The sequence below is a fragment of the Staurois parvus genome, unplaced genomic scaffold, assembly GCF_062004578.1.
Source record: "Staurois parvus isolate SC_StPar_1 unplaced genomic scaffold, SC_StPar_1.0 ptg000272l, whole genome shotgun sequence".
Taxonomy (NCBI): Eukaryota; Metazoa; Chordata; class Amphibia; order Anura; family Ranidae; genus Staurois; species Staurois parvus.
In genome coordinates, this window is record NW_028318068.1 from 6,339,591 (window position 1) to 6,353,436 (window position 13,846).

General features: G+C 40.4%; 1 long non-coding RNA gene across 1 annotated transcript; it reads right to left on the reverse strand.

Moving 5' to 3' along the window:
• Positions 1-271: 271 nt before the first annotated feature.
• On the reverse strand, positions 272-11,824 carry LOC149459155 (uncharacterized). The gene is made up of 2 exons (XR_016313333.1): positions 11,690-11,824; positions 272-1,217 (listed from the first exon to the last, which is right to left on the reverse strand). It is a non-coding gene; the product is annotated as an uncharacterized LOC149459155 (long non-coding RNA).
• Between the last annotated feature and the right edge of the window lie 2,022 nt (positions 11,825-13,846).

Below are 13,846 nucleotides of genomic sequence, written 5' to 3' on the forward strand. Positions count from 1 at the left end.
AATTTGGCGCCCTCTACTGTTTCTTTTTATTTTATAGAGATTGCTTCAGTCTTTTTGGAGGTGCTGCTACAAGTGTTCTAGGATGTGAAAGGACTCTACCTGGTTCAGTCTATGATGGACCTTTAAACCTGTTCTACATCCTTGTTTTATTAATGTGCCTTACCTCATGTATGTGCCATTATCCCAGTATTGCTTGTACACCTGGAAAGCAAAGCCATATACAGTAAGTGTGATCTACAGACCCCATTAAAGACAATGAAAACTAAACAAATTATTTGTTTTTTTGTCTTTTTTTAATCCAAATTGCAATCATATTAAATTAAAGATTGTAACGAACAATTACAGCTGAGCAATGATTTATGGCAGATAATGAGTTGTTGGTTTGTTCTGTACACAATATAAGACAAATACAAAAGTTAAAAAAGAACTCCAAATTAAAAATAAAATCTTTAAAAAAAAAACCTCAAAATAAAATATAAAACGTCAAGTTAAATTATTGCTTCCATTCCACAAAAAAAGTGCATTACATATACAGGCTGGATGGCTGCGCTATGCATCCCATGAAACATTGCATAAAGGTTTATATATATATATATATATATATATATATATATATATATTTATATATACACACATATATATATATATATATATATATATATACACATATATATATACACACATATATATATACACACATATATATATATATATATATATATTTATTTATTTTTTTTACCTTAAATATTGGAGGGCTAAAAATTGTATAAGAGTTTCTCTCAGCTGAGGTATAAAAAGGGATAAAGGGATATAAATAATCCGGAAATCACTATAAAGGCCAATTGTAGATTCAAAGTCGGGTTTGGTTTATCAGACCAATAATTACAATAATATTAATTTGTTATTCTTATAAAAAAACTCTGCACAAGGACACTAGCTGACTATAACCTGATATTTAAAACTTAAGTTCGATTAACAATAATATTAATAATAATAATAATAATAATATTGCTTTACACTTAAAAAGTCAGACAATTTGCAGACAAAATAAAGATTGTACTTTCTCTTCCATAATAATATAGATATGTACATCAAAAATAGAATTCCAGGAAGGCATTGGATTGTTGCTAGAAAAAAAAAAAAAAAAAGTCCCATATAAATGTGCATACGTCTCCATTTTAAGACCAAGGAAATCTTTTTTCAAATAGACGAGGTACCTAGAGAGAAGGAGAAAAAAAAGTTGAGAATTCAGATTTGTACATTTTTCCATAAATACATTTAAAATATGTAAACCCAAATAATGAATTTCTTTTATTTGCTCCCTTCTGGTCTGTTATCACTTCAATACCGGGCACTTTCACCCCCTTCCTGCCCAGGCCAGTTTTCAGATTTCAGCACTGTCGCACTTTGAGTGACAATTGCGCGGTCATGTTTGTATAGGAGAAAAACAACCCCCCTTTATATACTCTGGCATCACCAGAGTATATAAAAGCTACATCAATTTTTTTATTAGACAAAGATGAGTGAGAGCCATAAAAACATTGAGTAGTCGATTTTACATTCAATAATTACAATGATACCATACAAAATTGTGTCGACATAACGGAGTTCCTAGTTAGCATCCAACGCGTTTCAGAGTAACTTTACTCCTTCAGGGTCAAAAAAAGACAGATAGCCTCTAAAGGACTGAAACACATATTACAGTCCTACAATAGTTATGACAGTTGTGGACAGTATTGTTATATAAATGTCAAAATCACAATACTCAGAACATACTATGATAGAGACCAAGTGAAAAAGCATCAGTAATTGAATTTCCGCCATATTAAAAACATTTGGTGTGTGATCAGGTCCATGACTCCTCCCCAGACCGCATCCAGACAGGCATTAACCAGGCCAGGGTCCCCCCCCCCCCCCAAGACAACACTGAGGCCGCGCCAATAGCCACAGAGGCAGGATATATATATCAGGGGTGGACTGACCATTTGGAAACTTGGGCACTGCCCGAGGGCCCGGGGTCAGTAGGGGGCCCCATGAGATGGCCTTGGTACCTTTTTCATAGGTTTTTTGAGTTTGGGCAAGGACACAGGGGCCCCATGATCCCCTATTGCCCATGAGTTGTCAGTCCGCCCCTGATATATATATATATATATATATATATATATATATATATATATATATAAAAAGCAACAATAGTAACCATAAAGTAACCAAAATAGAAACAGTCATAGTACCATAGACACATATAGCAAAAAAGAGATATATAAGAGCTTATTAACCACTTCCAGTCCGCACACTTTCACCCCCTTCCAGTCCAGGCCAATTTTCAGCTTTCAGCGCTATCACACTTTGAATGACAATTGTGCGGTCATGCAACACTGTACCCATATGAATTTTTTTAGCATTTTTTGAGACATATAAATAACTTTATTTTGGTGGTATTTATTCACCGCTGGGATTTTTATTTTTTTTGCTATATAAATGAAAAAGTCCAAAAATGTTCAAAGAAAAAGGGTTTTTCTTATAACATTTTGCAAATAATCTTTCTTCAGAAATCTTGGTCAAAATTGATTCAGTTATCTTTTTAGTAAAAAAAAAATAACCCAAATTAGTTTATAACCAAAATTATAATATTTAAAAAAAATGTTTTTACATTTTTATATTATGTTTTTTTTTTTTTTTTTTACATACTGTCACCCTAGCAGTACAGTGACACTGTACTACTTGTGGGGGTTGATGAAGATTTTTTTTTTTTTTTTTTACACGGATTGCTTTTATACCCATAAAGGCTGAAGAAGCAATAATTTCTCCTTCTCTCTGACTGTATTCTTGCAGCCATTGAGAAATACCTCTAGGCGCACCCTGAAAACCCATCTGTTCAGAGAGGCCTACCCCGCCCTCACCTAATTGCTGATCTCCACTCTCCCCACCACTCCATACCCCACAGCTATTTCCTCCCGTACCACTCTCCCCTCCTTCCTAGATTGTAAGCTCCAAGGAGCAGGGCCCTCGAACCCCTCATGTATTGTATTATTGTACAGTATTTATATAGCTCTAAAAGGTTTGCTCAGCGCTGTACATTATAGTGGGGGTATTGTTACTGTGCTGTCTCATGTATTGTCTTCCATTATAATGTACAGCGCTGAGCAAACTGTTGGCGCTATATACTGTATAATAATAATACTGTGTGAGCTGTGATTGGTCACAGCTGGTCACATGGTACAAGGCTGTTGTGAATAAGCTTGTACCATGTGACCTCTGTGATCATTCACAGATTTCACACGCAATAAGCAATGATGTCACAAGTGACTGCTACTATTCATATGATCACTGATTGGCCAATCAGTGATCACATGATCGGGAAGTCACAGAGAGTTACCGTACAATGATCGGTGTTCCGCTGTGTCTGGAGGACACAGCGGGCACCAGATCGTGGTGCTGCACGCTCCCAGGGAGTGCGCACAAGCAGGGAAGCGGGGAGGACGTTTATAAATGGCCACCCGACCCTGCTCCCATCTGGCCATTTATATATACATGGGCCGGACGGGAGGTGGTTAAATCTAGTAAAACACCCACCTCTGTTAAAGTAAATGTGCATTATTGCTGAACCACTATTATCAAGCAATTTATTTATTTATTTCAGGTACTTCTATAGCGCCGTCAATTTACATATACAGTCAGGTCCATAAATATTGGGACATTGACACAATTCTTACATTTGTGGCTCTATACACCACCACAATGGATTTGAAACGAAACGAACAAGATGTGCTTTAACTGCAGACTGTCAGCTTTAATTTGAGGGTATTCACATCCAAATCAGGTGAACGGTGTAGGAATTACAACAGTTTGCATATGTGCCTCCCACTTGTTAAGGGACCAAAAGTAATGGGACAATTGGTTTCTCAGCTGTTCCATGGCCAGGTATGTGTTATTCCCTCATTATCCCAATTACAATGAGCAGATAAAAGGTCCAGAGTTCATTTCAAGTGTGCTATTTGCAGTTGGAATCTGTTACTGTCAACTCTCAAGATGAGATCCAAAGAGCTGTCACTATCAGTGAAGCAAGCCATCATTAGGCTGAAAAAACAAAACAAACCCATCAGAGAGATAGCAAAAACATTAGGCGTGGCCAAAACAACTGTTTGGAACATTCTTAAAAAGAAGGAGCGCACCGGTGAGCTCAGCAACACCAAAAGACCCGGAAGGCCACGGAAAACTGTGGTGGATGACCGAAGAATTCTTTCCCTGGTGAAGAAAACACCATTCACAACAGTTGGCCAGATCAAGAACACTCTCCAGGAGGTAGGTGTATGTGTGTCAAAGTCAACAATCAAGAGAAGACTTCACCAGAGTGAATACAGAGGGTTCACCACAAGATGGAAACCATTGGTGAGCCTCAAAAACTGGAAGGCCAGATTAGAGTTTGCCAAACGACAACTAAAAAAGCCTTCACAGTTCTGGAACAACATCCTATGGAGAGATGAGACCAAGATCAACTTGTACCAGAGTGATGGGAAGAGAGAGTATGGAGAAGGAAAGGAACTGCTCATGATCCTAAGCATACCACCTCATCAGTGAAGCATGGTGGTGGTAGAGTCATGGCGTGGGCATGTATGGCTGCCAATGGAACTGGTTCTCTTGTATTTATTGATGATGTGACTGCTGACAAAAGCAGCCGGATGAATTCTGAAGTGTTTCGGGCAATATTATCTGCTCATATTCAGCCAAATGCTTCACAACTCATTGGACGCTTCACAGTGCAGATGGACAATGACCCAAAGCATACTGCAAAAGCAACCAAAGAGTTTTTTAAGGGAAAGAAGTGGAATGTTATGCAATGGCCAAGTCAATCACCTGACCTGAATCCGATTGAGCATGCATTTCACTTGCTGAAGACAAAACTGAAGGGAAAATGCCCCAAGAACAAGCAGGAACTGAAGTCAGTTGCAGTAGAGGCCTGGCAGAGCATCACCAGGGATGAAACCCAGCGTCTGGTGATGTCTATGCGTTCCAGACTTCAGGCTGTAATTGACTGCAAAGGATTTGCAACCAAGTATTAAAAAGTGAAAGTTTGATTTATGATTATTCTGTCCCATTACTTTTGGTCCCTTAACAAGTGGGAGGCACATATGCAAACTTTTGTAATTCCTACACCGTTCACCTGATTTGGATGTAAAAACCCTCAAATTAAAGCTGACAGTCTGCAGTTAAAGCACATCTTGTTCGTTTCATTTCAAATCCATTGTGGTGGTGTATAGAGCCAAAAATGTTAGAATTGTGTCGATGTCCCAATATTTATGGACCTGACTGTATATTGTACATTCACATTAGTCCCTAACCCTCAAGGGGCCTACAATCTAAGGTCCCTAACTCACATTCATACATACACATACTAGGGACAATTTAGACAGGAGCCAATTAACCTACCAGCATGTCTTTGGAGTGTGGGAGGAAACCGGAGTACCCAGAGGAAACCCATGCAGGCACAGGGAGAACATGTAAACTCCAGGCAGGTGGTGCCGTGGTTGGGATTCGAACCAACGACCCTAGTACTGCCAGGCGGAAGTGCTAACCTTTTAGCCACTGTGCTGCCCATAAGCAATAGGTAGAGAGGTACAATTCCTTGAGCCCTGCGATCCTCCAATAGTATAAATCACAGTTCATCCAAAGGATCCATAAAAAGGGTATACAAAACAAAGGCAATAAAAGCCTATATGGGATCACAATGGGATATATGACCATATTATTGCATATCAGGCCCCCAAAAGAAAGCCATAGACTAACACAACCAAACAAGCATTATCAACTTACCCAGCTGGAAAACATACAGCAGGGCTGCGGGAGGTTGTATCAAACTTCACACAGAGTCCCAAACAAGACCGAAATCAGGAAAAGGGATCTATTTATATCCGCCCTCTGAACACCTGAATTGATTCAGGGATGGCGCAAAATGCCAGGGCACAGCCCGTCCCTCTACCTCCAGACATAGGCCCACACCAACTGATGCCAGGCGGGATGACGTCATGCGTTGGCGCGTCGCCGACACGCACAGAGTGGCCATGGGGTGGGGAGAGATGGAACGCAAACCCCACTGAGGGAGAGACACAAGGGCTGCAACAAAAAGACCGCGCCCACCACAGAGTGGTGACGCGGCCTGCGTGTCCCGGGCACCCCCCCCCCCCCCAGGGGCACACACAAGAACCATGCAGCAGCCCACCATGGACTGAGCTTGGAGAGACAAATGGACTGGGCCACACACCAACGTACCACTCAAAATACAGCAAGTTCATGAAAAATTGCATACATCACAATATATAAACAAAATGGACTTATGATGAAAATATCATCAATATAGCGATAGTATCTGTATGGTTTTTGTTCCATGCTGTTCGGGAATTTTTCCTTCAGATCAGCCATAAATAAATTGACATATTGGGTGCCATTTTACTTCCCATCGCAGTGCCCATACATTGGAGATAGATGTCTTTATCGAAAGAAAACGTTTGAACTAAGAATGATAATTCTATTTGATACAAGAGATTCCGGCCTTAATTTGGACATGGGATTCCTCACTCATTATTATTATTATTATACAGTATTTATAAAGCGCCAATAGTTCGCTCAGCGCTGTACATTACAAAGGGGGACAGAACATGTGACAGAACAATACCAATACAATGAAAAACATGAGGGGATCGAGGGCCCTGCTCTTTCGAGCTTACAATCTAGGAGGGAAGGGATGGTAGCACAGGAGGAGATAGCTGTGGGGGATGGGGTGGTAGGAAGAGTGGAGGAGGTTGGCAAGTTAGCAGGGGGTGGGGTAGGCTTCCCTGAAGAGGTGGGTTTTCAGGGTGCACCTAAAGGAGAAGAGAGTAGGTGATAATCTGATGGGTTGGGGCAGGGAGTTCCAGAGGATGGGTGACACCCTGGAGAAGTCCTGGAGGCGGGCATGGGAGGAGGAGACCAGGGAACTAGATAGAAGGAGGTCTTGTGAGGAGCGGAGTGTGCGTGCTGGGCGGTACTTGGATATTAGGTTGGTGATGTAATTATCCAACAGTTTTACGACCCCCTCTGTGAGTGTTGTCCCCCCCCCCCCCAGTCTTTGCTTTTGTTGTGTCTTATCTCTAGTCTAATCCTAGTCTTACAACCATTGCTGTGTACATTTGTTTGTGTGTGTTTCTTTCTGTTTTGTTTTTTTTTTCTCCCCCTTACAACATCTCTTCAAACATTCTGCTAAAACGTTGTGACGTAGTACTGCTTGGACCTTGAAGAAGGGGACATACCCCGAAAGCTTTTCCTCAAAATGATTTGTTAGTGCAAATAAAAAAAGTATCACGTCAGTACTAATTGTTTCTGGGATTATTATGATATTTAGAGGACTTCTATATTTTCATTTTTTTATACCGTCCATTTTGTTTCTTCATTGGAGTATTCACAATTCCCTATTTCTTTTTTATGAGGTTTCCTTTCTTTTTTACAATCACACTGGTCATCATTGATTATAAACACATTTTTATTAGCGCTGCACACTGATATTATAGTATATGGTACACAGTGTTCACATGCCCAGGTGGACACAGCGGGTAACAGAACTTGCCCCTGCGTTGATGCTAGGGCGCGTGCCTGGAGGACGTCATATGACATCCTCCTTAGATAAATGGTGCTCCAGCCTGGCCATTTATTATAATAGACCAGGCAGGAGGTGGATAAATAAACCACTTCTAGCATTTTATCATAAATTTCAAAGAAAAAAAAAACGCTTGCAGCAAATCACAGCAAAGAGAAAAAGCATCTCGCTTTATATCCTGATAATCAATGCGTATGTATAGATACCACTTCCAGACCGGCCATTGCATATAAACGGCCGGACGGTGGCACTGCAGGGTCGGGTGGCCGTTTATAAACGGCCTCTCCGCACCCTGCTTGTGCGCGCTCCCTGGGAGCGCGCAGCACCACGATCCGGTGCCCGCTGTGTCCTCCGGACACAGTGAAACACCGATCGTCGGGTGGGACCTCTGTACGAGGTCCCGATCATGTGATCACTGATTGGCCAATCAGTGATCACATGCAAAGTAGTAAGCAAGATGTCACTTGTGACATCATTGCTTACTACGTGTGAAATCTGTGAATGATCACAGAGGTCACATAGTACAAGGCTATTCACAACAGCCTTGTACCATGTGACAAGCTATGACCAATCACAGCTCACTCAGTACTTCTCAATGAGTGCAAGAATGCAGCCAGAGAGAAGGAGAAATGATTGCTTTTTACATCCTATATGGGTGTAAAAGCAATCAGTGTACAAAAAAAAAAAATCTTCATCACCCCCCACAAGTAGTACAGTGTCACCATGGTGACACTGTACTGCTAGGGTGACAGTATGTAAAAAAAAAAAAAAAAAAAATAATATAAAAAAAATAAAATAAAAATGTAAAAAAAAAAATGTTTAAAAACTATAATTTTTGGTTATAAACTAATTTGGATTTTTTTTTTTTACTAAAAAGATAATGGAATAAATTTTGGCCAAGATTTATGTTGAAATATTATTTATTTGCAAAATTTTATTTAAAAAAACACTTTTTTTCAAAATTTTTGGACTTTTTCATTTACATAGCAAAAAAAATTAAAATCCCAGCGGTGAATAAATACCACCAAAATAAAGCTTTATCTGTCTCAAAAAAATGGTAAAAAATTATTTTGGGTACAGTGTTGCATGACCGCGCAATTGTCATTCAAAGTGTGATAGCGCTGAAAGCTGAAAATTGCCCTGGTCAGGAAGGGGGTGAAAGTGGTTAAGAGACAGTACTGAATCTCATAATGTCAATGTCAACCATGGAGTTTTGCATCTTTGCACATTATTTATGCTGTTGAGTTTGATCATTAGCACTTTTTTATGCATGATAATTGGCGTGTATCTGAAGCTAACAACACGTGCATCGTTACAGATTCACAGCTTTAGTAAACTTTATTCCATTTCATTATTTTTAACATGCACATGGTTCACATTACTCACATCCAGATTTCGCACTGCCTCTTAGGCATCTAAGCATTTTGTTATATTTGCTCCTTTTTATAAATGCTTTTTGTTTCCTACTCCCTGTTTTTAATTTACTCCAAGTTTCTTGCTTTTTTCCCCCTTTTCTATACAACAGTTAAACATCAGCAATTGAACTGTTAGGGGTGTGTATGCAACTGAATAAAATTGTAACAATGGGAAAAAAAAAAAAGAAAACTAATGCGGCAATTGCAATTAAGGACTGGTAAAGTTCAGTATATTAAATTTTTTTTAGATACATTTTAGCATTTCTACAAATAGAATCTGTAATTACATTACAGCCCTTTCACACTGATCAGTTTTTCAGTAAAAAAAAAAAAAAAAAAAAAAAGAGGAAGAAAAATGCATGAAAAATGTATATTTGTTATGTATTTATTTCAGGTACTTGTATAGCGCCGTCAATTTTATGCAGCACTTTACACATATATATTGTACATTCACATCAGTCCCTAACCCTAAAGGGGTGTACAATCTAAGGTCCCTAACTCACATTCATACATACACATACTAGGGACAATTTAGACAGGAGCCAATTCACCTACCAGCATGTCTTTGAAATGTGGGAGGAAACCGGAGTACCCGGAGAAAACCCACGCAGGCACAGGGAGAACATGCAAACTCCAGGCAGGTGGTGCCGTGGTTGAGATTTGAACCAATGACCCTAGTACTGCCAGGTGGAAGTGCTAACCATTCAGCCACTGTGCATCCTTTAAATTCTGTGGAACTCTTTGCACCAGTCAGTTGCTTTTCAGTTGTGTTTTTAATTGTTCCGCTTGCTGCAATTTTGGTGCACATTTAAAACCACACCAAAAACGCACCTACCCATTGAAAAATGCATCAAAACGCACCCAGTTGTGAATGCGTTGTGTTTTTTGAGTCACATGTCCATGTTTCACAGGTGCACGCTGGTGTCTGGCAACCAGAAAACGTACCGCAAATGTAGCAAACGCGCATTTGCGTTTTTCTATCTCTTTTTGCTAACGTGAAAGCAGCAATACTAGGAGTTCTGATAGGACATGTTTATAGAAGACCTGTACTTGTTATCCCCTCTGTGAACCGGTTGTGAAGAGACAGTGAAAAAGGCTGTATGAGATTGCAATCACCAATGTAGCAGTCTTTATACAACCCCATCCTTCCTATCCATTTCGCTGGTAGTGAATGCAAGCTGTATATCAATGTTGCTGGACACAATGCCACATGCTGAAAAAACATTAATCTCTGTGCCCTTTAACAGCTGCCCCATCAAAGAACACTGACAGCTCCAGGTCTTGTCTGACAATCAGGGAAAAAAAAATCAGCACAGATTTGAAGGTGTGATCGCCAGCGTTTAGTTAGCACAAAACGCCTATACTATACGGCCAAAAGTTAATGGACACCAGATCAGCATGTCAATATCAACTTGTTGGATGACCCATTCCATACCCATAGGCATTAATGTGGCGTTTACACAGCAAGTAGGCAGAGAAAACAGTAAAATAAATGGCCACTGCCCCAGTCTATAACTGGCCTTCACAGCAAGGAGCGCAAGAAAGGAGAGAGAAAACAATACGTTCACAACTGGAGCGATTCACACTTTGGGGGGAATTCAGTAAAATTGCTGCACCGCTTTTCTGGCATTAAGCCCTCTTGTTAAAGTACTGCGACAAATTCAAACCGGCAGCTACAGGCATTAACCTGGTATGAAAAGTTTTGGCTGGTGATGCCGGTAAAAGCGATCCTAGTGGCTAATTATCCGCTGGATTGCTTTGATCCGAGGTTCACAGCTAAGCATTTTCCGCAGCGTTTTACAGAAACGCACTACAGTCCATTTAACATGATTTCCTATAGAACACGTTCGCATCTCCGCGTTTTCACCCAGGGCGTTTTTTGGAAAGGGTCAGGGACTTTTATTAATGCAAAAAGTTGAGTTTTTGGTTCTATAGAAGTCAATGGAAACGCTGCAGAAAAACATGTAGTGCGTTTTTGCTGTGTTTTTGATGAGTTTTGCATTTTGTGAAATCTGCCTAGCAACAAGAATAAAAAAAAAAAAAAAACATAAAAACACATTAAACACATAGAAACGTGTCAAACGCAAACTGTATAGGAGTGAACCTAGCCTTACAGGTGGTGGAAGGGGTCCCCCCACCTCCCACCGCCTTCCTGGGCTCTCCTGTTCCATCAGGGATCCCGGGAATGAAGCCAGCGGTTCCGCCAGCTTAACATAGAGACGACTGAGGACGGGAACGTCCCCAATCATCTCTATGGTATAAGAAACCGGAAGTGAAGAGTATTTTTCCATTACTGGCTTGTGAAAGCATCTGGTCAAACCGATCTTGGTTTGATCAAATGCTTTTAAGGATAGAGCAGAGATCTGGGATCTCATAGAATCCAGATCTCTCCATAAAGGGGACCTGTCTCTGCTCCAGCTATCACAAAGAATTTTGTTCATCTCTTATGATAGCAATAAAATGGATTGAAAAAAAAAACAAAACAAATTAAAGTAACACTGTAAAAAAAAAAAAAATCTAAATAAAATAAATAGAAATGTAAAAAATTTTTTAAAGCGCCCCCATCCCACCATGCTGGGAAATACCAACATTTCATCTTTCAGACATGCTGATGAAAGCAGTTCTAAATAGGACCCTGACTGACCTCATAAGCAGATTTATGTCCCCACAGCAACTTCTGTGTTGTTTGCCATCTCGGCAGAGCGCGCCAGTGTGTCGGCTGTTAATGCGTCTTCAAGTTTCCGCCGAACGCTTTGCACTCGTTCCTCCTGTTTCCTGAAAAATACAAGGTAATGGTCAGGTACAAGCAGAGCGGTGCTGCAGGACTGCAGTGAGCAGAGAATATTCCTACCAAGGAGGCAAATACATCCTTTAAATGCACTAGATATCAAAGTAACAAGATATATTTATTGTTTTGGGAAAGATACACCAGTATATAGGGGTGCTACCCTACTGGATTTACAGGTATGGGGGGGTAAGAAGAAAGGCTGAACAGCCTCATATATTAGTGCAGGCAAACCAGTTCAAACATACGTCTTCAAACTGTGTAAAGATGTAAACTAACAGAATGGCATTTAGTTTACTACAGCACTGAGTATCATAAACTGCCATTTTTTTGGTACTTTTTTTTCCGATCTATTGTATTCTCGCAGTGCAGCCCCTGCCTGTCTACATGTCTGCATTTTGGGTTCCCTGAATGTGACAACAATGGACCATGACTGTGAGTCGGCATGACATCAGAAGCCACTGTGATAATGCAGGAGAACAACTGGGAGACATGAATAGAGCAATGTCTCCCTACCTTTAACCTACCTGGCGGTCTAACTAATCAATATTTTTGAATGTCAAAGCGGTACATTGTTTTTCATGAAAATTTGTTGTTTTATATTATAGGCCTGTAATTCTTAGGAATAACTCACTTAAATCTGTCCAAACAAGAGTCTAGTAAACATCCCGGGTAGGATAAAGTTTGAAACACAAAATCATAATATAATTATAAAAAATAATCTAATAATAATACATTTAATTCAATAATATAATCAAACCAAAAACACTGAAATGTGAAATAGAGCGCCAAGTTCACAGATCACTGAGCAAAGTCGTAAAATCGTTTTCAGTGTCTGATGACGAATTTCGACACACGAATCATCACTCAATTCTGCAAGTGGTTCTGATTTACTATCGCTGTTCTCTAGCCGGTCTAAAACCGATTTTCACCTAAAGGGACGCTTTTTGGACGCCATGGATGTTTCTCAGTTTCCAGGCAGAAAGAACGGTAATAGTGCAGGCAGGGCACAGGACAAAGCACTCGGGACAAAATGTATGTGAAATGGTTTGATACAGTAATGGAATACGAAGAGAATACAGTGTATTGTGTGAATGTCATATTTTTACTTTTTTGAATGTCCCACCGGTTCCCCCCCCCATACGTCCGGACGCTCGCAGGGACCGGAACCCGGAAGACGGATGCTGGCATTGGCCGGCGGACACAGTGGGAGGACCTTGCAGGATCGCGGGACAAGGTAAGGATCGAGGGATCGCTGCAACGTAATCCCGAGTGTTGCTCGGGGTTACCGCTTTTGGTACTGAAATGAACCCCGAGTCACACTCGGGATTACCGTCAGGAAGGTTAATCGCAGGATCAGCAGTCGTTATTTCAACCCCTTCATGTTGTTACTCCTGGAAAACTATCTTGCAATGTTGACATGTGTTGGTAAAACTGTGCATATCATTGCAACTACTGTGTGCACATCGGTGGATTATACCTTGTTGGACTTTCATTTGGTGGTAAATAGTAATGGATAGCTCCTGTTTTATTATCAAAAGAAAACTGGTCCAAAATAGTAAAAAGTATACTTTTTTTACATTCAGCTGTATATTTCTTGCCACTACCATAACCTACCACCAAAAAAACAAAAATAAAGTCTCCAGCTCTTGCTGATCACAGCAATACCACATATGTGTATGTTAGTTGTATGTACCCGTAGTAAAACAATGGCGCACATTTTGCTTTTTTTTTTTTTTAATCCTACCACACAGGTGGACAGATTGGACCATCCATTGCCCTCAATAGAGCTGCAGACGTGTCCATTTACACCCGGCTGCATCCAATCCCAATCAGATCTGCTGAAAACAGACAGATAGGGATCCATTCCCCATCCATCTAATGGCTCAGATGACAGTCAGATGTAAACGGACAGGCAGTTTGTTTACATCCAACCACCCATAGAGGAAAGGGGGCTGTTCTGATTCCACTCTGCTACACGGACCTGTCATCCGCCTGCTCAGCGGGGATCAGTGG